The sequence below is a fragment of the Caretta caretta genome, chromosome 4 (assembly GCF_965140235.1).
Source record: "Caretta caretta isolate rCarCar2 chromosome 4, rCarCar1.hap1, whole genome shotgun sequence".
Classification (NCBI taxonomy): Eukaryota; Metazoa; Chordata; order Testudines; family Cheloniidae; genus Caretta; species Caretta caretta.
The window spans coordinates 125,419,097-125,445,499 of NC_134209.1; positions in this window are offsets into that span (position 1 = coordinate 125,419,097).

A 26,403-nucleotide genomic window follows, 5' to 3' on the forward strand; every position below is an offset into this window, starting at 1 on the left:
GCTGCTATATTGCAGGGTGTCTTAAGCCACCCACCTCAACAGTCTCTATATCTTCACACGTATTGATCCTTCTGATAGACACTGGGAAGTTGCTAGTAGAGTTAAGTGCACCAGGCAATGTACAGATCCAAGACGTCTGTTATATAACATGGATACTGAGTTGACTGAAGTCATGAAGACGTTTTCTTACCACCAATAAACCCTTAACACTGTCACCCAAATAGACATGGGTTCAGTTATGGCTACAAGAGTAGAGAATGGCCTGGTGCACTCTGGCTTCCACCAGCTGAGCTCCTACCACCCACTACAAATCATCCTTGGGACTATGTGGCATTGCCTTAATCAACGCCGCACTGGAGTTGGCCAGTCTGGAGACATGCTCAAGTAGGGCTACGTCATTGGTCCCAGTACCTGTGACTGCATCAGAGAACCTGAAAATTGATGCACCTCCTTCAATGCCAGCTGCCTAAGCGCGAATGCTCTTCCAGAGACCTGGTGGAGTGCAGTGATCAGGCAATTGCATGTACTTGGATGTGGCAGAAAGCAGTATGAGGACACGGTAAGCAGAAGATCAGATTCAGAACAAACTGGGAGCAGATGACAGGCTGGGCTGGGAGGGGAATATGCAATATCTTATTTGCTAGGGGGTTTGTTCTGTTTTGCTCACCCACAGTATTGTTTTCATTTCTCATATTTCTCTGGGGGGCAAAACCTGAGAGGTGCTGAGCCCACAACTCCAACTGAAGCTAAATGGAGTAGTAGGTGGCTTAATACCATAAGATTTGACCCATTAATTATAAGATCTTTTGAACATTGATCTAGAATTATTTTTTCTCTAAAGTGGCGTGCACATTTAATGTGCTGAATAAACACATCTACTCATAAACACGCTAAAAAGCAACCCCCTCTCCCTCATTTAATTTTCCCTCCCATCTTATAAGCATAGCTGTCATCGGCTACACCTGCAGATCTAGGGACATCTGCAGAAATATTCTATGTGTGATCCCTGGATGATGTTTCCCTAGTATGTCCCTACACACTTCAGGCTTCTGTCTTCTATTATGATTTTATTAGTATTTCCATAGGCTGTGGTTTAATGAGTTGTTTCTCTTTTGACTATTTATTTTTAGGCTAGGCTATGTAGTGTATAGGAAATAAATCCTCTGCTATTCTTTTTTTTTTCCAGGTATGTAACATTACTCTGTGTTCTGCATCTCTGTGTAGATGTAATTCCAAATCCTGTACAGAGCTCGGCCCCCAAACATACACACACACTGTTGACTTGTTGTTGAGTCTCATGACATTTTACCCTGTTGTCTGTATTATTGTTTGTTCTCCCAAAAATGTTGTAACCATAATTGTGCTGTAAGTTATTATGCATCTCCCCAGGTCAGTCTGAAGCTCAGTTCAACTTCTTGCTGACTTCTTTAGCTCTGAAGGGATGCAGACATGAAGGCACTGGGCTCATTTTTAAACACCAAGAGTAATGTATCTTGTTCCTTATGAGAGTACAATCAAGTTGTCAAATTCCCCTATGTTTCAGCAGCTTTGTAGATGCAAACTCTTGGTGGCAATTGTATTTTCTCCCAGTCTAATGGTCATATTTTTTGCAACATTCATTGCAAGCCTAGAGGTTTTAGCCTTGAAATGAAGTATGAGCCTGCTTACTGTTTCAACATTATGCTCTTTGGGTAGCTTATTGGTCAGAATCTGAAGCTGTGCAGCCAGCTCACTACTGCTTTACTAATAAAGCTTCAATATTCTCTGCTACAAAAAGTACCTGAAACTGTACCAACACAAACACCCATACCTATTTAAGGTTTCGGTTTCAGTGTAGATGGAAAGGATGTGTTGGCACAGTCATAAGATTAGTAGATTTTAACATCCTGTGTTACTTTTCTGGAGATGCTTGCACACATATGTTCTTAGGAATTTTGGCCTTAAGTATTAAGGGCTGATCATGCTAAACCTTGGGTGCCTAAAGTTAAATACCTAAAAGACCTGATTCTCATTTACACACTGATGGTGCTCCGGCAGTGAAAAGGGACCATAAAGTGGGCACAAATTACATTTATTCTTACTTTACAGAGCTTTTCCAGAGTAAACTACTTTTAAAGGGGCCATAGTGTAAATGTGAGTCATGGCCCTTAATCTAGATTAATTACAATGGGAATTGTGGCTGCTAAGCACTTGGGATCATCACTTCACTTATTTAGCTGCCCACATATGGATTTAGAAGCTGAATTTTAGGAATCCAAGTTGGGATTTTTTATCTTAATTGTATTTAGATTTTCAATAATCTACAGTATGCTAGCAATCATTGGAGTTATTCCAGTTTTACATGGGTTTAACTGAGCAGAGAATTTTGCCCTATTTCTTCATAACTAACTCAAATCACATTTACTCTTCTAATAATTGCTAACCAACAAAAATTCTAATTGTCTAGACAGATTTGGAGTCCATTCCAAATTCTTCACAGAAATTTATATACCTGTGATGGGGTGGACTAGGCCCAAAGTCCCCCTCTTGGAGGCCCCAGGGCTCTGCCACACCCATCCCAGGAAAGGAACAGCTGTGAGGTCCTCCAAGCAGACTAGATTGGCTGCAGGAGAAGCAGACAATCAGGGCCAAGGAGGGCCATATAAAAGGAGCTGCAGAATAGAGCAACAGTTAGTTGCTGCTGGAGCTGAAGAAGAAAGGACTGCAGGCCTGGCTGCCTGGAAGAGCAGCATTGCCACGGACAGCTCAGCCTGCCCAGGGACCCAGGGAGTGAGAGGCTCCTGGCTAGCTGCTAAGACTGAGCCAAAGACAGTTTGCTAGCAGGGACCGGGGGAGCAATGAATGAGCTCCTGGTTGGTTGCAGCCCTTGAGTAAGGACTGAGCCTGGGGAGGGCCACAGGAAGATAGTGTCTCCAGGGAGGAAGCCCTGGGGATACAGCCCCATAACAGGGCTGGACTGGCTTAAAGACCATGGACACACCCAACGAGAGGGGGCTCTCTCAAGAAGTTGGTGCTGACCCGTTACAATACCACAGTAAATATTACAAGCCAATATACAGTCTTGCCACAAATATTCCATTTACAGCTAACATGATATTATGTAACATAACAATGATTAATAAATATGTACCCTTCATAGCCAGTTCAGGCAATGCTGCTAAGCAAAATGCAAAGCTTCCAAACACTGACTTTAGCTCCTTGCATGATTTTCCCACCTGCTGTGGATTTAATTACATTGGCAATAATGGTGCTTTCTGAGGATAACTAGAATATCATTCAGTTTTAGGTGTTGGCAAAACTTCCCATTTCAAGACAACAGAACTTCACGTTGATTGTATCACAACTGCTGGAATAAGACAGGTTCCTGTAATACATTGCACAATACAAACATTTCTATTGCCTAGGAAAGGAGCAAAAAGCAAAATCTGGCCTTTTTCCTGTTTGAGTTTTAATTAGTTATATCACAGACTATACAAACAAATATCTTTATACTAATTATGCTGAGGTCTTATGGGCTGGGTGGTGGTCTTAGAGGCTTTTCAAGGCATTTAAATGAATCTAAGCTTGCCATTGACTTTAATGGATATTGGATCAGAACAATGGTGAGCAGCAAGATGTCATGATAAAACAAATAAAGCACTATGACTGTCCATGACAGCCAGGTGTGGGTCCAGTGGCAGCAAAAGCAGACCCAAAACAATTTCCAGTTTTCTAAATTAGCTGAGCTATGCTTATAAGGTGATCAGATACCACCATGGTGGGCACTGTGCATAAACCTAGAGAGATAACAACAAGAACCCAGGTTGAATCAAATGAAAAACCAGACATTTGGTCTAGTGGATTTTTAAATTAGAATCTCCTTGATTTGTCTTCATACATACATTTCCCTGTATCACAGAGGAGTTGTGATGATAATTCCACTAGCGTTTGAGGTGTTCAGATATGACAGCGGTGGGGATCCATTTACACAGTAAATAGATGGATACCTGTTTACAAAGCAACAGGAGTGTTGCTGATACTATTTAGTAATAATGGCATGACAAGCATTGTAAGTGGTTTTATGGAGTGGTTTTATGGAGGTATCAAACCTGAGTAGACTTTGATCTAGCTAAATAAAGCTATGGAGTCATGCTTCGTTGGTTATTAGTTAATTGCATCTGACCTACAAGGAAGTTTGTTACAGCTTGTTGTCTCCATGGAGTTATTATTGCCAGTGTTGGGTTTTCCTAACTGAAACCCTGATTAATGTTAAACTCCACAAACCTACTCAGACAAGTGTGTGATCATTAACAGCATTTATTGGCATCAAGACAAATTCGGTTTCAGCATTTTCTAATTTCAAGCACTTTTCACTGTGATATGGACACAAGCAATGATCAGCTGCTGTGGGAAAGGTTCTTGTGTCTTCTAAATGAATGCTTTAATTACTTGTCTAAGCAGATCTTCTTTCCCTTGTGTATTCCTACCTACGATCTGACACTGCTACTTTTCCCATATGAGATACAGTATATCATAGTGTTTTACTTTTAATAGGCTTTGTATAACTTTTTAATATATTCCCTGGAGGAAAGATCTTATCTTCGATATGAGCTGAGTTTACATTTCAGTCTGGTCTATTAAAAAAAAAAAATCTCTGCTAACACTATAAGGATGGGCCTAAATCACACCAAAACATCTTGAAAAGGGTAGTTATTACTGAATTATTGTAAGAATGTTATAAGTTATGAATCTAGGATGGATATACCTATATATAAATTTACTGGTATGAATGGGAAGTTTGGAATAGAAACTCTATGGGATACCAAGGAGTGTGCTATACATGAACCACACTATTGTAATTAGGACAGAGCAATAGCATTTTCACTTATGTTTCTTTCCCCCCTACAAACTTCTAATCAACAAGGCTCATGCTTCAACAGTGGCACTGATGCAGCCATACATACATATGTTTTAGCACCGTCTAGCTAACTCCCAAGGTAATTCATGTCATCACTATTTTTTCTTGTATAAAATATGTCTGTCTTTTTAGAAGAAATAACAAGAATATGTAAAAACTCTGAGTTCCAAGCATAGTTGTAAATGATAACAAATAATAGTTCAATATTGAAGCATAAAAAGATAGAAACCTCAAGATGGCTGTAGTAAAGCAGTGAAAGACTTTATATCTGTTTAAAGTTTCTTGCCACAATCATTGGTCTGTACAGGTGGTCTTCATATTACAATGAGGCATTAATGTGATACAGCTGAATTTCACTGGGGAACACAAGTGCTTGGGAAGCATCATATCTCAGATTATATATATATAGAACCAAGACTATGGCTCTATTGTTCCGGATGTACCTGTGTGAGGTATATATTGTACCATTCCAAATCTTCTTAGCTGATAACTTAAATGTAGAATGTTGGTATGAAAAATGGGTCATTAATACATGAAATAGATCACTAAACTAAGAGACGGTTAAAGGGTGACTTGATCAGATCCTTCCTGAGGAACAGAAATTTGATAATGGAAGGCTCTTCAGTCTAACAGAGGAAGGCATAACAAAAACAAGAAGTTGAAGCCAGACATATTCAGGTTAGAAATAAGGAGCCAATTTTTAGTACATAAGGTAATTCATCATTGGAACACTTTGCCAACAGTTGTGGTGGATTTTCCATCATTGGAAATTTGTAAATCAAATTAAGGTGTTTTTTTCTTAAAGATAGGCTCCAGTTCAACTACAGCTATTAGATTTGCAGCAAGAATTAATACAAGGAAATCTTATGATCTGTGTTATGCGCAAGGTCAGACTAGATGATCTGACTGGTCCCTTCTCACTGTAAAATCAGTATGTCCATGAAGACTGTTCTTTCTCTCTTTATTTTCAAACGCAAAGGCAAGCTTATACATAGCTTGTATGGTAGTGCACATTTATTTTTATCTTCCTTTCCTTGACCTATGTCTTGTCTACTCTGTGGCATTAATGTGTTGTTCATTTCAGTCAGACTTTGGCTTTGGATAACAGCTGATTGGTGGCCCATAGACTACAGTTTGGGAGCCATTGCAATAGACATTTTTTTTTCAGTTATTGTCTTTGATGAAAATGTAACTTTTTCTTTTTGACTAATTTTTCATGGATCTGAATAAGAACTGGACATGATCCAAAACATCTTTAATTACAGTTGTAGGCAAAGTGGCATAAACAGCTTATTTATCAAACAATTCTTTAACTGCTTCAGAATTAGATCTGCACTAGTCCAGAAAACACTAATTGTGACACCTTTAAGGTAAGTCCTGGAAAAGAAGATAAAATGGCCATTTGCGTGTGTGGCATGAGTGTTTGCTGTATAATATGTTCTTGGTCAGGAATTGTGCCTGTCTCTGAGATCACCTGCCACCTCTCCCCACCCAAATAACTTTATCTAAAGTTTTCAGACCTGCCTTATTATACATTTTAAGCACAACTGTCAAATTTTCATCATGCTGGGATGGTATTTTCTGGAGTATATTCTCCAAACAACACTGGACCCACATACTGACCATTGAAGATTATAGATACCATCCTTTGGAAAGTACTAAGTAGAGATATAAATACATAAGGCACATGGCAAAGCTGAAAGAATCACTCATAAGTAATAAAGCTTCTAAGATCCCAGATGTCATCCTATAACAGTATCTAATTATCTGCACTGCAAATTGAAGGAGGAGAAAAATCTTTCTCCCCCAGAGATCCCAGAACACTTGCAGTTTTTGTGTCACTCACAACTGCCTTAGACGGATGTAGATCCACATATCTACAAAAACCACCTCTCTGCCTCACGGTAACAATTGGCATCATCCCTTCCTAAGATTTAATTAGTTCCATAATGTTGTTCCTATAATAGTTTCTGAAGATCACATACCACAAAATCCCACCCTCATGGAGACAAAGGCAACCTTGAAATTGCAGCTGGTTGCCTCTTTCAGATTAAAAGGGCCAGATACCAAAGGTGAGTATGGTGGAAAAGGCCCCTATAAAGCTGTGAACCCAACCTGGAGAAGTCATTGGTCACCAAGCAGACAGACAACTGTTGGTGAAAGGGCTAAATTCCCACTTCTCCAAGAAGCAAAGGTTTAATCTTTATGAGGCCTTGATATTTTCACAGCTAAAGTCTGATGATGTATACAGAATATTTAGCTATGGCTTCTGTTCTATTCTCCTATGATATCACTTTCCTTCAATGGGAAATGCAGATTCCTTTTTGTCATGATCCATAGTATTCGCTTTACGTGCACCACTACATATTCGTGAGATGTCTACACACATCAAATATTTATTAGTTCCTCAAGGTTGTCCAAGAGGTGTTGCATCTTGAGACACTAATAATAGACGTTATTCCAGAAACACATTTATTCCATTACCAAGAACTGTGGCTACTGTATCTGATATGGACCTCATGATGGAAATTGGTAATCTCTGCTACTATTACATACCTGACCTAGCTCCCATTGAAGTAAATAGGAAGTTTTCCATTAGATTTCAATAGGAGCAGGTTTGGGCCTTAAATTTTATATGTAAACTGTGAAATGATATAATAAGATTAATGGGTGTCAGGTTTTCACTTTTCATAACTATCTGCCCAATAAAATATAACTGTTAGAGTCATCTTTAACTTTCCTTCTGTTTCCAAGCTTTTGAAATATACCACTGTAATATTTAACACTGAATAGCAGTGCTTCTGACCTGCACTGTGCTTATAACAGTATCTTTTAGCAGATAATTTATGAAGTAACATTAATGGTGATGGCCTAATTCAATATGAGCATGAACGTTTTCAAATCTGTTAACAGTTTTATTTTACATCACTCTGGGCGCTGATAAGAAGCTATAGAATATGCATAATATTTTGATATTTGTAACTTGTTCCTCCATCTCCTCTAGCAATGCTTGCAGACCACCAGAAAATTGTCAGCCTGGATTTGTTTAAAGCATTAATTTAATTCACTCAGGATTTTTAATATATCTGTTAATAAAAAAGGCATTTCTCCTGAGAAGGCCTATGTCTTCCATACCTTCTCCATGCTAAATAATTAACAGCACTCACCAGGCCAGCAGTTATTAGGAGACATATCCTGGAGCTGGCCTCTTGCATTCAACGAACATGTTGACGAATTTTGACAAATGTCATTGGTCCCAGAAGTGTGCTTATTCCTGGTAGCAAATTTAATGATCTGCCTGTTGCGGAACTTATCCCCTCGTAATGCTCAACAGTTGCAGAAAGTACCTCTTATACACTGCAATTAAAACATAGTCTGTAAAATAATTAGTCCTGGGGAAAGACCGCTAGACAGTAACAAGTGATACTAAGATCACAATAATTTTGGCAATAATTATTGAGGCAGCCCTGGATGTATTCAGAGAGCCACTCACAGACACACATTCAGTGCTGAAATTATTTTACAGGCAGACTTTTTATTTAAAAGCAGATGAAAGAAAAATTGCAAAGCAGGTGACTTTTGTATGACATGAATTATAGGGCTTGGATATTTACACAGTAAAGTTGTGAAATTAGGATTCTATTAGTTTCCTAAATATGGCAGAGTTTTAAAATAGGCTCTAGTGAGTGAAATAGTTGGTTAATATAATCCCCTTCCCCCAAAAAAACCATGTTAAGATCATGTTTCATTTCACAGATTCATTTTAGTACCTGCGTTCTTGCCCCATTCCCCCACTATTTTAACCCAACAGTAGATTAATGTTGTATGGTTTAGTCAGTTAGCATAGGTCAGATCCTGCAAACCTATACTACATAAAAGTAGCCCTTACCTGTGTGAGCAGTCCCATTGGACTACTCTTAATGAGTAAAAAGTTTGCAGGATTGTTCCCTGATGGTCTGGTACCCTCCAAGTTGTTTAATTTTCTCTGAGTGAACACTAACCTATGTGATTTCTCTTATAACTTTGTGTGGGTGCCCAAGGCATTACTTCATTCCTTGCACCTCCTTTTGACAGTCAGCTTTCTTCTCTCTGAGGCCCTCAATAGCCATTGTTACATCAGTCAATCTATACAATCAAGCTAGCTGTATGCAACCAGTTTCAATGAGTCTTTGGAACACTGTGTGTAAGGTTTCAGCAAAGTTTTTGTCATCTCCATTAAGAAAAAAATTGTCCCAATTCTGGTTGAAACAGAAGTGAAGTTGTTAACCAATTCAGTGTCCTATTATGGAAGAGGTCCTTTGACCTGGACAGTTTCTTTTTATTGCTAAGACGTGGTTAATATAAAACGGAACATGTGAAATTTGCAAATCCGCCAGTAATAATAATCCTTACAAACACGTTATTGCTGGATGAGCAATAGTGGCTGATTGTATCATGCTCAGAGCTGGTCATAAAACTTTCACTGATAACAAATTTCAATTAAAAATTAAATTGTCATAGTTCCCCCCTCCCCCCTTTTTTAATCAGCTGTACTCATTGTACTTTGGATATGCAGGCAGCCCATCTGTGATAATTGCACTAAATGCTAGTGTCATGATGGTCAGCCAGTGCAGTCCTCCTTGTGAGTATGTCCAATGAATCGTACCAACACCCATATAGTTAAACACCTTTGGCTTCTATTTCACTGTTTGTTAAAATGCTATTTTACTTTTACTAAAATGGAATTTCCCCCACTTCCAAAGGTGTTTGAGCTAATGAAAGGCAAGCAGCAGATGGTTCCTATAACATCTCATTAGCCTTTTTGAAAGAATGCCTCAACACTATGTGGGTGGAAACATACTTTTTTTTAAGACTAATTATAATATGACATAATATGTAGCATACAACATTAAACTCTTCAAGTTTTATATAGCGATTGCAATTCAGCTGCACCAACAAGGGAGGCAGCATGGCCTAGTGGATAGGACATGTGATTGGGAGTCAGGAGAACTCTGTTTTATTCCAAGTTTTGTCACTGATGTGCAGTGTGAACTTGAGCAAGTCCCCTATACCACCATTTCCCCTCCCACCCTCTTTTAAATGGAAAGCTCATTGGCACAGAGATCCTTTCTCAGTATGTTTGTGTACAGTGCCTAGAACAAAAAGGCCCCAATCTTGATTAGGGCTTTTAGGTGTTACTGTAATAAAAATAAGAAACAATCCATCATAGGCCTTTATCCTCCTAAGGTATTCACAGGCATGACTGGCTTAAACTGGAATCTGTATTAGAGTAAGGGACTGTGTATGAAGGATCCATTTATAGGATGTTGGCCACCGTTTGTAGAATACTTTGAAGCTGAAGAGAAATATATAATTACTAGGTATTAGTAGAAGTAGAGCTGAGCAAATGAATAATTTACAGTTAATAACTTACTTGAAACTTGTCTTGTGAGACCAGAGCAAAACATTGTCATATTTAGCTCTTGTTCAAAGCTGCTTATGAATAACCCTTGGTCTGATGATAATTTAAGGAATATTTGCAATGCATGCTGTGATGGTGAGTTACAGAAGACGTGGTAATGTTTCTGCTCCCTTGTTAGATAATGAATATCACTCAAATTGCAAAGCATTCACTCAAATATACTATTCGAAATTTGCTTTTGGTGAATACTTGACCTTAATGTTTGTCTTTTCTGAGTATTGAACACTTGAATATTCATGGAAAGTGAACTCAAGAGTGTCACAAATATCTCAAAGCAAATTTCAAGTATATTCATGGAATTTTTTCCCCAGTACTTGTTCAGCTTTAGTTATTAGGTTGCGTCTCTACTCACAGTACCATTGTGATAGCAGCACTGACTGCTAGTACGGTGCTAACATACATGCATAGTCAAACTGCCCATATGACAGTGTCCGCCTAGTGTAGCACCATCATGCAATTTGCCTTGTGTGCACATATGCTACCAGCATTAGTGGCTTATATCGTAATGGCTGCCTGCCCCTCCATGTTAAAAAACTTGTCACTCCAGCAGATCTAGCTATTTCTATGACTTTTTGGGTTAAAGTAGCCCTACTACATATGTGGGGAGGATGCCAGGTCCAACCTAACTAGTGTTAAGGAAAAGTTAGCACATGTGACTCCATTTTGGTTTGGGGCCCACCATTGTTTAAATGCCAGCACATCATACACCAGGAGGAGTGATCCTTAGATACTGAATCCCTGTGAAAATCCTCCTCCTTGTCTCCAGCCTGCCTTGACTCCCAGTATCTGGTTTTTGTCAGTCTCTAACTCCCTGTCTTTTGGCCTTGACGTGAGGCCCCCCATCCTGATAATTAAAGTTACTGATCCATGGCTTTAGGACCATGCTGTTTAATTAACATACTGGTATAGCATGAGGAATGCACCAAGCAGGGATAGGTGGTAGATAAGACAAGGGTTTGTTTATTGGCTAAGGTTTCCAATGCACGAGGGCAACATGCTTTGCTAAAAAGTATATAACCTTTGTATAATCTGTATTCAGGATCCCCTCCTGGCTAGCAGGGGGGCACCACGCTCGAGCGTAATAAACTTAGTGTCTTTTGGGAACTCTGCAGTTATGGACTTTGTTTCTGTGCCTCAGCTTAGATTCAAACTGTGCGTGTCCTATCAGGTATAATTCGCAGCATTTGTGTGCGTGTCCTACAAGGAATAATTCACAGCAGTTGTGTGCGTGTCCTCTCAGGTGTAATTCGTAACACTAGTCATAGATTTTTAAGATTATTTTTCAATATCATTATTTGTATAGGAAACTGAGATGTTCTTTTTGCTTTGTTTTAATTTCCTTTTTCTAGAAAAAAGAAAAGGAGTACTTGTGGCACCTTAGAGACTAATCAATTTATTTGAGCATAAGCTTTCGTGAGCTACAGCTCACTTCATCGGATGCATACTGTGGAAAGTGTAGAAGATCTTTTTATACACACAAAGCATGAAAAAATGGGTATTTACCACTACAAAAGGTTTTCTCTCCCCCCACCCCACTCTCCTGCTGGTAATAGCTTATCTAAAGTGATCACTCTCCTTACAATGTGTATGATAATCAAGGTGGGCCATTTCCAGCACAAATCCAGGGTTTAACAAAAACGTTTGAGGAGGGGGGGTAGGAAAAAACAAGGGGAAATAGGTTACCTTGCATAATGACTTAGCCACTCCCAGTCTCTATTCAAGCCTAAGTTAATTGTATCCAATTTGCAAATGAATTCCAATTCAACAGTCTCTTGCTGGAGTCTGGATTTGAAGTTTTTTTGTTGTAATATCGCAACTTTCATGTCTGTAATCACGTGACCAGAGAGATGGAAGTGTTCTCTGACTGGTTTTTGAATGTTATAATTCTTGACATCTGATTTGTGTCCATTTATTCTTTTACGCAGAGACTGTCCAGTTTGACCAATGTACATGGCAGAGGGGCATTGCTGGCACATGATGGCATATATCACATTGGTGGATGTGCAGGACTAAAGGTAAAAAATCCATTACAATCTACATACCACACAGACTATGCTGACAGCTTGTGCCACACGCTCTCAAAGAAACTGTGGAACCACCTGATCAACATCCTCTACAGCAAACAGGGAAAGATAAAGTATGAGCTCTCAAAAATGGATACTCTCATAAAAAAACAACCTTCCACACAAACTTCCTAGTGGCTGGACTTTACTAAAACTAGACAAGCCATTTACAACACACATTTTGCTTCTCTACAAAAGAAAAAGGACACTAAACGTTCTAAACTACTACATGCCACAAGGGGCCACAGCAATGGTTCCCTCAACCCACCCAGCAATATTGTTAACCTATCCAACTATACTCTTAGCCCAGCGGAAGCAGCTGTCCTATCTTGGGGCCTCTCCTTCTGCCCCTCCACCCCCACGAACATGATACAGTTCTGTGGTGACCTAGAATCCTATTTTTGACATCTCTGACTCAAGGAATATTTCCAACACACCTCTGAACAACATACTAATCCACAGAGACCTCCCTACCGATACTACAAAAAGAAGGATTCTGGGTAGACTCCTCCTGAAGGTCGAGACAGCAGACTGGACTTCTACATAGAGTGGTTCCGCCGATGTGCACGGGCTGAAATTGTGGAAAAGCAGAATCACTTGCCCCACAATCTCAGCCGTGCAGAACACAATCCATCCACAGCCTCAGAAACAACTCTGGTATCATAATCAAAAAGGCTGACAAAGGAGGTGCTGATGTCATCATGAATAGGTCGGAATATGAACAAGAGGCTTTTTGGCAGCTCTCCAACACCTCTTTCTACAAGCCATTACCCTCTGATCCCACTGAGAGTTACCAAAAGAAACTACAGCATTTGCTCAAGAAACTCCCTGAAAAAGCACAAGATCAAATCTGCACAGACACACCCCTGGAACCCTGACCTGGGATATTCTATCTACTACCCAAGATCCATAAACCTGGAAATCCTGGGCGCTCCATCATCTCAGGCATTGGCACCCTGAGAGCAGGATTGTCTGGCTATGTAGACTCCCTCCTCAGGCCCTACGCTACCAGCACTCCCAGCTACCTTCGAGACACCACTGACTTCCTGAGGAAACTACAATCCATCCGTGATCTTCCTGATAACACCATCCTGGCCACTATGGATGTAGAAGCCCTCTACACCAACATTCCACACAAAGATGGACTACAAGCCATCAAGAACACTATCCCCGATAATGTCACGGCTAACCTGGTGGCTGAACTTTGTGACTTTGTCCTTACCCATAACTATTTTGCATTTGGGGACAATGTATACCTTCAGATCAGCGGCACGGCTATGGGTACCTGCATGGCCCCACAATAAGCCAACATTTTTATGGCTGACTTAGAACAACGCTTCCTCAGCTCTCGTTCCCTAACGCCCCTACTCTACTTGCGCTATATTGATGACATCTTCATCATCTGGACCCATGGAAAAGAAGCCCTTGAGGAATTCCACCATGATTTCAACAATTTCCATCCCACCATCAACCTCAGCCTGGTCCAGTCCATACAAGAGATCCACTTCCTGGACACTACAGTGCTAATAAACGATGGTCACATAAACACTACCCTATACCGGAAACCTACTGACCGCTATTCCTACCTACATGCCTCCAGCTTTCACCCTGACCACACCACACGATCCATTGTCTACAGCCAAGCTCTGCAATACAACCACATTTGCTCCAACCCCTCAGACAGAGACAAACACCTACAAGATCTCTATCAAGCATTCTTACAACAACAATACCCACCTGCGGAAGTGAAGAAACAGATTGATAGAGCCCGAAGAGTTCCCAGAAGTCACCTACTACAGGACAGGCCTGACAAAGAAAATAACAGAATGCTACTAGCCGTCACCTTCAGCCCCCAACTAAAACCCCTCCAACGCATTATTAAGGATATACAACCTATCCTTAAGGATGACCCAACACTCTCACAAATCTTGGGAGACGGGCCAGTCCTTGCCTACAGACAGCCCCCCAACCTGAAGCAAATACTCACCAGCAACCACATACCACACAACAGAACCACTAACCCAGGAACCTATCCTTGCAACGAAGCCCGTTGCCAACTGTGCCCACATATCTATTCAGGGGACACCATTACAGGGCCTAATAACATCAGCCGCACTATCAGAGGCTCGTTCACCTGCACATCCACCAATGTGATATATGCCATCATGTGCCAGCAATGCCCCTCTGCCATGTACATTGGTCAAACTGGACAGTCTCTACGTAAAAGAATAAATGGACACAAATCAGATGTCAAGAATTATAACATTCATAAATCAGTTGGAGAATACTTCAATCTCTCTGGTCACGTGATTAGAGACATGAAATTTGTGATATTACAACAAAAAACTTCAAAACCAGACTTCAGCGAGAGACTGTTGAATTGGAATTCATTTGCAAATTGGATACAATTAACTTAGGCTTGAATAGAGACTGGGAGTGGCTAAGTCATTATGCTAGGTAACCTATTTCCCCTTGTTTTTTCCTACCCGCCCCTTAGACATTTTATCATACACATTGTAAGGAGAGTGATCACTTTAAATTAGCTATTACCAACAGGAGAGTGGGTTTGTGTTGGGGGGTGGGGGGGAGAAGACCTTGATTTGTTCTGGAAGTGACCCAACTTGATTATCATACACATTGTAAGGAGAGTGATCACTTTAGATAAGCTATTACCAGCAGCAGAGTGGGGTGTGGGGAGAGAAAACCTTTTGTAGTGGTAAATACCCATTTTTTCATGCTTTGTGTGTATAGAAAGATCTTCTACACTTTCCACAGTATGCATCCGATGAAGTGAGCTGTAGCTCATGAAAGCTTATGCTCAAATAAATTGGTTAGTCTCTAAGGTGCCACAAGTCCTCCTTTTCTTTTTGCGAATACAGACTAACACGGCTGTTACTCTGAAACTTTTTCTAGAAAGAAAACAGAACGTCCCTAAAACATACATAATCAGGACCTTTACAAAAAGAGTTTTTCAAAAGTTTATCTCCTTACAGGAATACAACCAGCAATCTCCATACTTCTACTAACAAAATGGAGTGATAGCTAAAAATCTCCAGATAATCTATAATGGAGAGATAGTCACCATGGTAACTATATGGGGGTTGGTATGATTGATTGGACATATCCACAAGAAAGACTGCATTGGCTGACCATAGCTAGCACTTAGGTTCCCCCCCCCCTTTTTTTCTTTTTCTTTTTCTTTTTTTAATGGTATTTTGGATATGCAGGCAGCCCATCTGTGATTGTAGTACTATGACAATTTCCATTTTTCATTGACATTTATTTTCTGTGGAAATTTGATGACCAGCTCTGAGCATGATATAATCAGTCACTATTGCTCTTTCAACAGTAATGTGTTTGTAGAGATTTTTATTACTGATGGATTTGTAAGTTGTTGAACTTTAGTTATAGCTAAACATCAGAGACTGTTGACCCATGAGTCAGTCTGGATAAGTGTGACACTTTTTATATATCTACCATTATTTCAGACTTTAATATTTTATTCTTTCCACAGTGCCATTCAACTGCCATCGAAATGGCAGTGTAGAGAAATTTTGTCTGCCCACTAACTCATTAAGCCTATCTAGACTCCTGGGTTCCTTACCTGTGACTGCTTAAAGCAGTTCCTTTGGACTGTAGCTGATTTAAATCAGCTTCCTGTTTCTTCCCACATGCTCTGTCCTTATTGTGAAAAACTTGTGTATCTTCTCCAAACATATATTTCCTTCTCTGTGACAACTGAAGTTTATTAGTTTCACAAATAACATGAAAAAGTTTTAGGTTTTGATTTCATACAGAATGATAGTTTCCACACTATCCAAATACACTGTAACAGAGAAAAAATTATATTCAAACAAACTTCAAACAAAAAAGGAAAGAAGCTCAAAGTGGTGAAAGCTTGTGAGAATTCTTTTTTGAGAGATACACTGGAGTGAAAAAAACACAACCCACAAACCCCATTAATTTCAGATTAGACTCAGCTATAAAAGAAATGTGAACTGTAGAGCATTCTGGGTACTGGCATGAAAATGAGTATATTGAATTTTCTGCTTTGCCTGAGATTATCCACATTCATTACAGCCATAAGTAGGCTTCTAAATTGAAGTAGGTCAGGCCAGGTATACAGAGAGTCAACACCATGCTTTGCAGTGTTTGGATAACAAGTTTTAAAATAATTAGTTCAAAGGTTAATTTCAAACCTTTTAAAGGGTCCAGATTGATAATACTCATAAACAAAGCTTTCTAACTACAGAGCAACACCAGGCAGATTGTTGGGACCCCGTAACAATAAAATAATAGGTATAGCACAGGTGACAACTATACCAACAATTCACTGTATCAATAAATAATTCTTAGCTCTCCTACAACACTATCCAAACCTCTGACAATGCACAAATGTCGTGGGACACAAAATATCATTCATTGGTGACATCTAAAATGCCATGGGATCCATTTCTTTCATGTAAATAACATTTTCTGTAACCTTGCTTTCATTGTTCTGCATTTCTGATAATTTTCAACATAAAATACCAAATTCATGTAGAACATATGTAATTTTGGCACTAAAATTAATGGTGTCCCTCATAATGAGAGGTTTCAGAGTAGCAGCTGTGTTAGTCTGTATTCGCAAAAAGAAAAGGAGTACTTGTGGCACTAAAAAATAAATTTGTTAGTCTCTAAGATGCCACGAGTACTCCTTTTCTTCCTCATAACGAGAGAGACCTGGGAGGGTTGGCACTTTCCATCTTTGGAAATCAAAGAACTTCACTAAACATGAGGCAAATATCTCCATTTTACGATTGGAAAACTGAGGTGCAGAGTGGTTCAGTGATTTGCCAAAGATTACATAATACATTTATGGCAAACCCAGGAGTAGAACCCATGTAAACCTGGCTCTTTACCTTACTCTTTAAGCAGAACATCATCACTTCTTATTGTTGAATGCTTAGCTGACTTAACCGCTTGTTCAGTAAGAAAGTTACCATACCTTAGTGTCTGTGCTCAGCCAAACTCTAGGCTCTTTGCTGAGACTACTAATGAGAATGATTTTTCTTTGTAGAGCTTGAAGGCAACGCTTTAAGATGAACTGTTGAACTGTAGTTCCTAGTAAACAGACTAGGCTACAGACTTGGTTTTCAGCTGATATTGTATCTGTCATTATTCTGTTTGGATCCCAGAACCTAAAGATAGAAGGCTTTGGATCCCATTACCACTCTCCTGACTCATCCATTCTCTAACTTTGTTTTGCAGTAAAATCCTGGCCCCTTTGAAGTCAATGAAAAAACTCCCATTAAGTTCAATGACACCAGGATTCTACCCTTTGTTTTTAAGTTCCGAGGAAATTTTTCTGGGGTACATGTTTCTGTCTTTGATTTTTCTGAAGGAGAGTACATCACAAAATGTCATGGTGTTGCAAACACACACTGTACTTATTTAGAAGTTTGCCATACACAAGCAGCATTTCAGTTGCCTGATATTTCAACTGTTTTGGACAAATAACCATGAGAGTAATATAAAATACTGATACAATGAAATGTCATTCATCATTCACTGTACATAATATTTTTCATGTTACAAAAAGCACCAGGCATAGAAATCTGTGTACTGAAGCCAACATTCCTCTTCAAAAAAATCAATGTGCTAAGAAATAACTAACCTGAAAGAAAAAAAAATGTGTACAGGTTCAGCTATGTTACATGAAGACGATGGTGCCACAGAGATACAAAGGATCAGGCAAGGAATACTACTGTTGCTTTTTATTAATATGCTAGAGGTTTCCTTACTGAAAATGACACTAAAATGTGTTATTCAGCTGAAACATTCTAAGTTACACCTAAATCATATAAGATCTACTCTTCATTTAATAATATCTACACTTTAGCAGCTCATGGGTTCACCTTCCTGTTAAATCTGATCTATAAGTTTTCTACAAATATACAGGTGAAAAGAATCCCCAGTAAAATAGCTAGAACATCCAAATCCAACAGTGAGTGAGTGACATGGCTCAGAGAATAGAAGATGACTAACAGATACTACATATCATTATGCAAACCAGTCACAGCAAACATTAATGGTACTGCATTATCAATGAATGAAGTCATAAAGTGTTTTCAGCAGAACAAAAATGGAAGCCATTAAAGCTTTTCATCAGTCCCGAAACTCTACCTTTCTCTCGGAACAGATCCAAGGTCCTCTCTCTGTAATAACTACACAGCCCTTTGTCATAACAGTCTCAGGCTCTCCCCCACAGTAATTAGGTCTTCTACATCCAAAGAGCATCTTGTCTCCATTTTAACAGGCAAACAGGTGGATATTCTGTTGATGTCCATGGTACAGTTAATGGAGGCCAGCAAACGGGCTCCATTCCTCAACTCCACCTTCTCGAACAACCAGCTTCTGATAAGAGCCTTACTCATAATATTTCAGCGCTTCACATTTTATTCTCGAATGGGAACCAGCCATGAAAAAGCATTTATCCAAATATATCGGAACCAAAGAAAAGGCTTGGTTGAAGTTTATTTATAAATAAGTGAGCAAAGGTATGGAGGAGTCTTTTTATTAACCTGAACTAGTTCATCCATTCCACTGAATTTAAGATCCTTTCTACCCTAAAATAAGGATAAACACTTAGAACTCAGATCTGAGTGTATGAGAAGACAAGGATGTCCACTGTCACTCTTACATTTTGCTTTGTCTCTAAGGTTACTACCACAAAAAGTAGAACAGACAGAAGACCATGGGGGGAAAAAAGCTTCAGGACTTATGACCTCAGAAAATATATATCCTGCCCAGTTTGGACAAGGTAGGAAGGAGGGAAAGCCCCAGAATTAAAATAATCACGATATCAAAGAACAGAGGAGGAAAGATCATCCTTCATTTCTGACCATATTATTGTGCAGTACACCTAAAAGACTTACAGACAGAGCAAGGTAAGAATCCCATGATGCACTGCAGAGGGCCAACCATAGGGGAGTAGTACCGACAGAGGCAAATGGGGTTATGAGACACCTGAATTACAGCTTCCATGAGGCACTGTGACTGTTCAGATGAGCACAGATTAATGTTGGCCAGAACAAAAACAATTTTTTTTTTTGGCTTCACAATGGGGAAATTATTTATTTATTTATTTTGGCAAAATCCAAACAGCATACCACAGAGCACTGTTCTGTGAGGGTTAGCAGCCTTTGTGATCAATCAGGAATACATCAGGGGATGGTTAGGGTTTAGCATAGCATTTGTGACAATGCAGATTGCCTACCTTTTCTGTAAGAGCATAGGGTGGAGAAGTATCTGTAGCTAAGGTTACTGAAGACTGGAAACTTCAGTAATTGCCAAGGAGCACATCTGCTGCCTATATGTACACTGGGTGTAGCAGGCAAAGGCTCCCTTTTAGTCATTTGGTATTTTTCCAGTGAAGAGTTTATTGAGAAGTGAACTTCCCCAGAAAAAATGTCTTTAAGCCAAAAGCAATATTTGAATTCTAGCTTAGTTTTATTATGCCAGGCTCTGGCAATGAATTTAATACAAAATGCTGTATGTAGATGTGCTGAATAGACTATGTAGCCTGTTTGTTTTGGAAAGGTTTATTGAAAAAATATATAACAGACTCTATGGAAAAGCTCTGAGGTAAGTTATAGAAAAATCTATTGAGATACAGAATTTTATTATAATGGCTTTCAAATTTGTTTACTGAATAATTGAATACCTTTAATTCTGGATTAGGTACCATGAACTATTGATCCTAAACTCTGCCCTAGTTATTTATATGGACTTTAAAAATATTTATTCATTTTTTATTTTACTATCTTGAGTGATGCTTATGTATTATTTACAAATAAAAAGCTTGGGACAAGAGGCTTTTTGTAGAGCAGATGACTTCTAACTCATTGCAAAAGTTAGAGAGGATGCCTTGCCAATTAAATAGTAACCAAAAGTTTAATACTTTGAGCTTCCATGGAAGGTATGATACTCTGATTATATTTTGATTGCGGGTTCCTTCCTTAGAGGTTATGTATCTCTCAGTTTCTTCTGAAGTATTTTGGAGTATATGAATATGGAACATAATGAATGGAAGTTACCTGTAGTCCCATAGGACGGTCTTAAAAGAAGGATGTTCTCTTTTCCTTTGCTTGATCTTCATATTTGCTCTTGCTTGAAAACAGCACCCAACTCATTTAAAGAAAGTATTTTTGTAACTAGAGGGGCTGTTGCTGTGGAAGAGCTGTAGACTACTTTCATGTCATTTTATGACAGGCAAATTTACTTCTTGGTTCCAGTGGTTTCAGTGACTTTACATTGGCTCTGCATGTCACATCAGGAAAAAACATTCTGTCATGAAAAGATTCAGAAATAAACTTGGTGATACAGTTAATTCCAGTGTCTTAATGCGATCTATTAAAAGTAGCTATGTTTTAAGAGAAATGAACAATCAGCTACAAAAAGGCTGTTCAAGCATCATGTGAACCATGACTGTCTCAAGAAAAATAATAATTGCAACATTTGCCGTAACTAAGCATAAAATCAGAGGCAACTGCAAATGGACAAATCCATGCTGCTTTATTAGAGTACATCATACTAGGAAGTGGACTTTAATTAGGATATTGCTGGTGTCAAATTTCTAATAAAATGTTTCTAGACAAATGGAGATAACGGAACAATGGGAACTCTGATAATGTAAAAGCTGGTGTTCAATTGCTAGGGATTTACATTTTGCATTAGTACAAAGTCATACAATGCATAAAAATCATAAAGGGATGCATACAATTTGTGTGTTCTTAAATTTGATTCACATTTGCAAATAAATGTTGTGTTCAGGTGATGTTAATTCAGTATCCTACGGTTCACAAAACCCTCACTAATTACCCTCAGACTGGGTTAACTCAATGGGATTAATACTCACCTAAACATTTTTGTGTGATATTTTATTAATATTTATATGCACAGTTTCTCCCAGACCAAGGGTTAGACTGTTCCATCTGCTGCTTCATTTGGAGGGGACCCAGGAACACAGGATCTATCTTGGTGGGACTGGAAGAGAGGGAGGGATTGCTGTTTCAACAGGATTGTTCCTTTCTTCCCTTTAACATGCAGGATCTCTTTCAATGGTTTTGGAGTATGGAACTAACTAGTCTCTGAGACGTCATCTTCTGTGGCCCCTGGATTTCCAATCAGAAATCTGATAATGAGCTAGGGCTTGTCTTTAGTGAATGGCCTACTCTCTCATCTGGGATCTTGGAGGGGCTGGCAAGCAAAGCCACTGTGACAAAAATCCCTCTTTGCACTGCACTACAGAGCAGTGCACAGAACCACACCCTGCTGCAGCCACTCCAGGGGAATGAGCCAGCCCAAGTGACTTCTGCTGTCCCTCCCAAATACATAGGGTAAGGTCAGCCCAGGAGGAAAACAGAACCAAAGCCAAGTGGCTCATATGCCCCAAACAGCTCAAAATTAGGGGGCGGAAATGCAAAAATTCAAGGAAAATGTTTTTCTTTTGGACGCCAAATATGAAAAATGATCCGCAAGAACCTTTTCTCCTCACTGAAAACAATTTTGTATTCCATTTTATGGAAAGTTTCACAAACCCCAAAACAGGCATTTGGGGTGATAAGAGCCTGCTAGAGAAGGGATTCAGGCTGGGGGTTTGTCACAGCAAGCTCTTCTGCAGCCTGTTTCAGGGGGAAAGAAAAAATGGAGAGAAGCCCCATGCAGAGGCGGGGGCGGGGAGGGGTATTTATATTCAGCACAGAGATGTTTCTCTTTGGCATTTCTAACTGGTGCACCTGACAGCTGAGCCAGGTAGCTGGGTCTATATTCACAAAGACATGGGCACGTCAAGGGAGAATAGGGTAGTGAGCTGGGAGGTTGGGGAGTATGTGGCTCATTCATGTCACCTCTCCACAGAGCCCCCAACCCTGAATTTGTCCTGGTAGGTTGTAACATTCACACCAGCATGAGTTTCAGTCCAAACAACGTGCTCAGGTCCCTCTACGTCTCCTCCACCATGAACCGGTTCTAGGTATTATTAATTGTTTTTACTACTACTAATAGGGACAGAGTGGGGGTAAAGAGAGGGCAGAAGCTGAAGCTCAGAATACTTCAGAAGCAGACCTATTGTGAGGGCAGTTCTGTCAGACTGCAATGTCTTTTCAAGAGGGTTCTAGTCTCCAAGAGTGCTTTGTGGTACTTGGAAGGGAGTTGTGAATGGCCTTTTCACCACCCCCTATCCCTGTACACACAGACATCCCTGCTTTCTCATTAAGAACAGGTAAAAGAGCTCTTGGATCACATGGATTGTATTCCTAGCTGCTGTATATATAATAATAATACCTAGCTCTTATATAGTGCTTTACATCAGTAGGTCTCAAGTACTTTACATAGAAGGTAAGTATTATTATTCCCATTTTACAGATGAGAAAATTGAGGCACAGGAAGGTGAAGTGACTGTATGTGTTCTGTTATTTTGTTTGCACAACCTGAGAAGATCAGCTTTTACCAGTCCAATGCAGTAGGGATGTCTTTATTTCACCATCCATGGTGATTTTTCAATCCTGTGAGCTAAGTAAAATAAACTGTTTTGAATGGTAAATTTCCCCCTCCGTTTACAATCATCTATAAAGGACTAAGAATTGTAAAGCATCTTCAGTACATTCAAAAAAGGCCTCTAAAACCGAACTGAATATGCTTTCAGAAGGTGAAGAAGCTTTGGAAAGCCTGATACCTCTCTCTGTTGTAAATAACAATTAGACATGTTTAACAAGTGCTGTTAATTCAGAAAGAAATAATTAACACTTACACATTAAAGTGAAAAACACTTCTGATATGAAGTTCATTTTATTAAGTCATTTCAAACACTAGATTTTATTACAACATGGAGTTTTTACTCCTTTAATTGAATTTCAGGCACTAAAAGCTTGGTGATTTGAATATCTAAGTGATCTGTAAGGAAAGAGTTATGTATATTTTTAACACGATAGCAAACAAACACTTATGCCACACAACCATGGGCTAGATTATGGATGTATCTCAGTGTGTAGTTGCTCTGTCCCAGGAGCAGGCCAGGGACTCCATGACACAGTCACAATTTGGGCCTTGGTTCTCCTTGCTCAAGGGGCAAAGTAAGCTGCACCAGCTCTATTCCTGGTACAGCCTAAGTCCCCCTCCACGATGTTTGAGTTATGTTGTAAAATTTTAATTTATATCTTAAGGTGTTAAAATATGTCTTTACTACAGTGGGGCAAAATTTCTCCATCAAACATTTTGTAACAAAAATGGCTTTAAAAAAAAAAAAAGATGAATGTTTTCGTTTTGTTGGAGTTTTCCTATTAATTGCCCAAAAACTGAATGCTGAAACTATTCCAGTTTTTCAATTTCTCTCTCCCCCTCCCCCAACCTTTTTCTGTGACTGTTCCCTTTTTTGTCCAGAGAAGGGAGGTGAACAGGGGAAGGGAGCAAAAGGGGACAAATAAATAAACAATGAAAACTAAAAGATTTTCTCATTTGGTTTTTCAATGAAAGGCCAACAGAAAAAAAGGGAAATTTTTGAAAATAAAAAAAAAAATTCCAGTGGAAAGCAATTAACCTTTTTTTCTAGCTCTAGTCTTTGTCTGATACTTATATCAAAATTACATTTATTATAAACAAGCTTCCCCCCCACCTTATGTTTCATATTGAATTTTGTATATATAACAAAAGTTGCTTTATTGGAAGTTTGACCAGATGAGAATGGTAGTACTGAACCCAAAAATATGTCTCTGTTTAATTAGGAAAAAAGTATCTAGAAGGGAGGAAAGCAGATCACATTAGTTAGATTATTATTCCGTAACACAAGCAAGTACAATCATATGGAAGCCCAAGATCCATATAGTCATTGAAACTCCGATAGCCCTTTTTGCAAGAGCAAGGGTGTTCATCCTAGTTTCCAGGCCAGAGTTCTAATGAAGTGATTATATTCTAAATTGTCCTTGTAGTTTTAGATGGTTAGGATGAGCCATTAACAGAATCTGACCACAAAGCGCATGTCCCATTATAGGTGGGGCACCATAGTATAAGGGGATTATCCTGTAGCACAGAACAGTATATTGGGTCCTATGGCATGCCCCCTCTTGGCATAGGAAGCATGGTGATCATAAGTAGAGTATCTGAGATGCCCTAGGCTCCACTGATCCTCAGTTTCCATTGCAGCCCCCTGAGGACATTAGCAATTTGGGTGAGCAGACGAGCAGAGTTTCGGGTGTGCTTACTGTGTACCACTATTGCACAAATACACATTCTGAGCTGCACCGTGTAAATTTTGGTTAAACCCATTGATCTGGCTAGATATTCTTTTTTGCTGTCCTGAATTGTCTTATAGTGCTGCTGCGTGCTTTTAACCAGCTGATGTGTTTTCATAGGAAATAAGGGCAACTGTGAAATGACAGCTACTTCATAATCCTATACACTCCCAGGAATTATTTTGTGATAACAGGGAAGATTTATGAGTGTTGCTGTCTGTAATAATCTGGAAAAAAACACAGAAATAGAGTTTTGGTAAAACAAGTGGCTGGAAAATGCCAGGATATGTGGAGCTTCACAAGCTACACCAAGGTAAGGAAGTAAATTTAATCCTTAAAATAAAGCTGTATCATTTCCAAACAACAAGTACACACAGACCATGTTCTATTTATCATGCAGTATCTTTGGCCTGCGAATACTTGAGCACAAGTCTAGGGAGTTACTGTCATTAAGACTGAATTAAATTAAATAGGAAGAGTGTTGCTTACTTTTAGGATTCATTAGAAGAATGTACTATACATGGTAAAATTAATCCCTCTGTCACTTTGTCAGCCCAGTGTGAACTCAACAGCATTGAAAAGCCATGAGGACCTCATAGTGTATAGTACAATGAAGCATACAAAAGGCTGGTAAGATAAGAATCAGGATAACATCTTTTTATGTTATGCAAGAGTAGCCAAAAATCAAGTACATGTAGTTATTAGAATTAAAGGTTATTGATGACAATAAGGGAGCTAGACAAGGGAGATATTTTCTATCCAGGCTACCATTTGACAAGAGAATATTTACATGGCCTACATTTACTAAGTAGCAACAAATATATACCCCAAATTCTGTGATCCTTAGTCCTAAAGAAAACCCAGTAGGCTTCAAAGAGAGTTTTGCTGGATGAAGGACTGCAAGCTTTGCCCCTTAGCTTTCAAATGATGGAACTCACAAATATTCTTGAGGATGCAAAGTCAAGAAAATTGTAAATAAAGCTCTCCAAAGGATTAATTGTAAAATACTTTACACTAATCGCTGCTTATGAAGTGATGACCTTCAGCATAAACAGAACTGTTGAGATGTCTTGTTTAGCCAAAGTCACGTCAATGGAAATAGAACTAATAGGGAGCAACATCGGAAATAGTCAATAATCAACATGGTTTCTGCCAGGATATGAAAAAAGTTGTTACAGCTACCAAATGTAGGCATAGGGTGGTGAAGTATAAAAAATAATAATTATGGGCTAAGCTGTGGCTTAGCTACAAGGCCTGAGAAAGGGATAGCATGTAGCTGCACTGATCCAGGAGCAGTTCAGAAACCAGATTATGCAGCCACAGAATCACCCAGCTTCTCTGCTTAAACTGAAGGGTGGTGAGGGAAGTAATCTGTCCAGTCTGTGTTGGCTGGTGTGTTGAGAGACCAGAGCCAACACTCCACCCACTTCCCACCCACATCATGAGAGAGGGATTAGTTAGTGACCCTGTGAAAGCTGTTCCACAAAGAGGCCTCCATAGGATCGAGGAGGGAAAGAGCAGGCATGATGCCAGCTGATCCCCACCACTCCTTTCTGCAAAGAGAGGAGAGGTCCAGATGCACAGGTCACCTCTGTAAAAGGCAAGTTAGTAGCAACATCATTATGAAAATGACCAAATATAAACTACATAAAATAGACGCACAACTAAAAGAGAATTTAGTAGCAAACAACTCCTTTCTCTGTCTTCACGCTC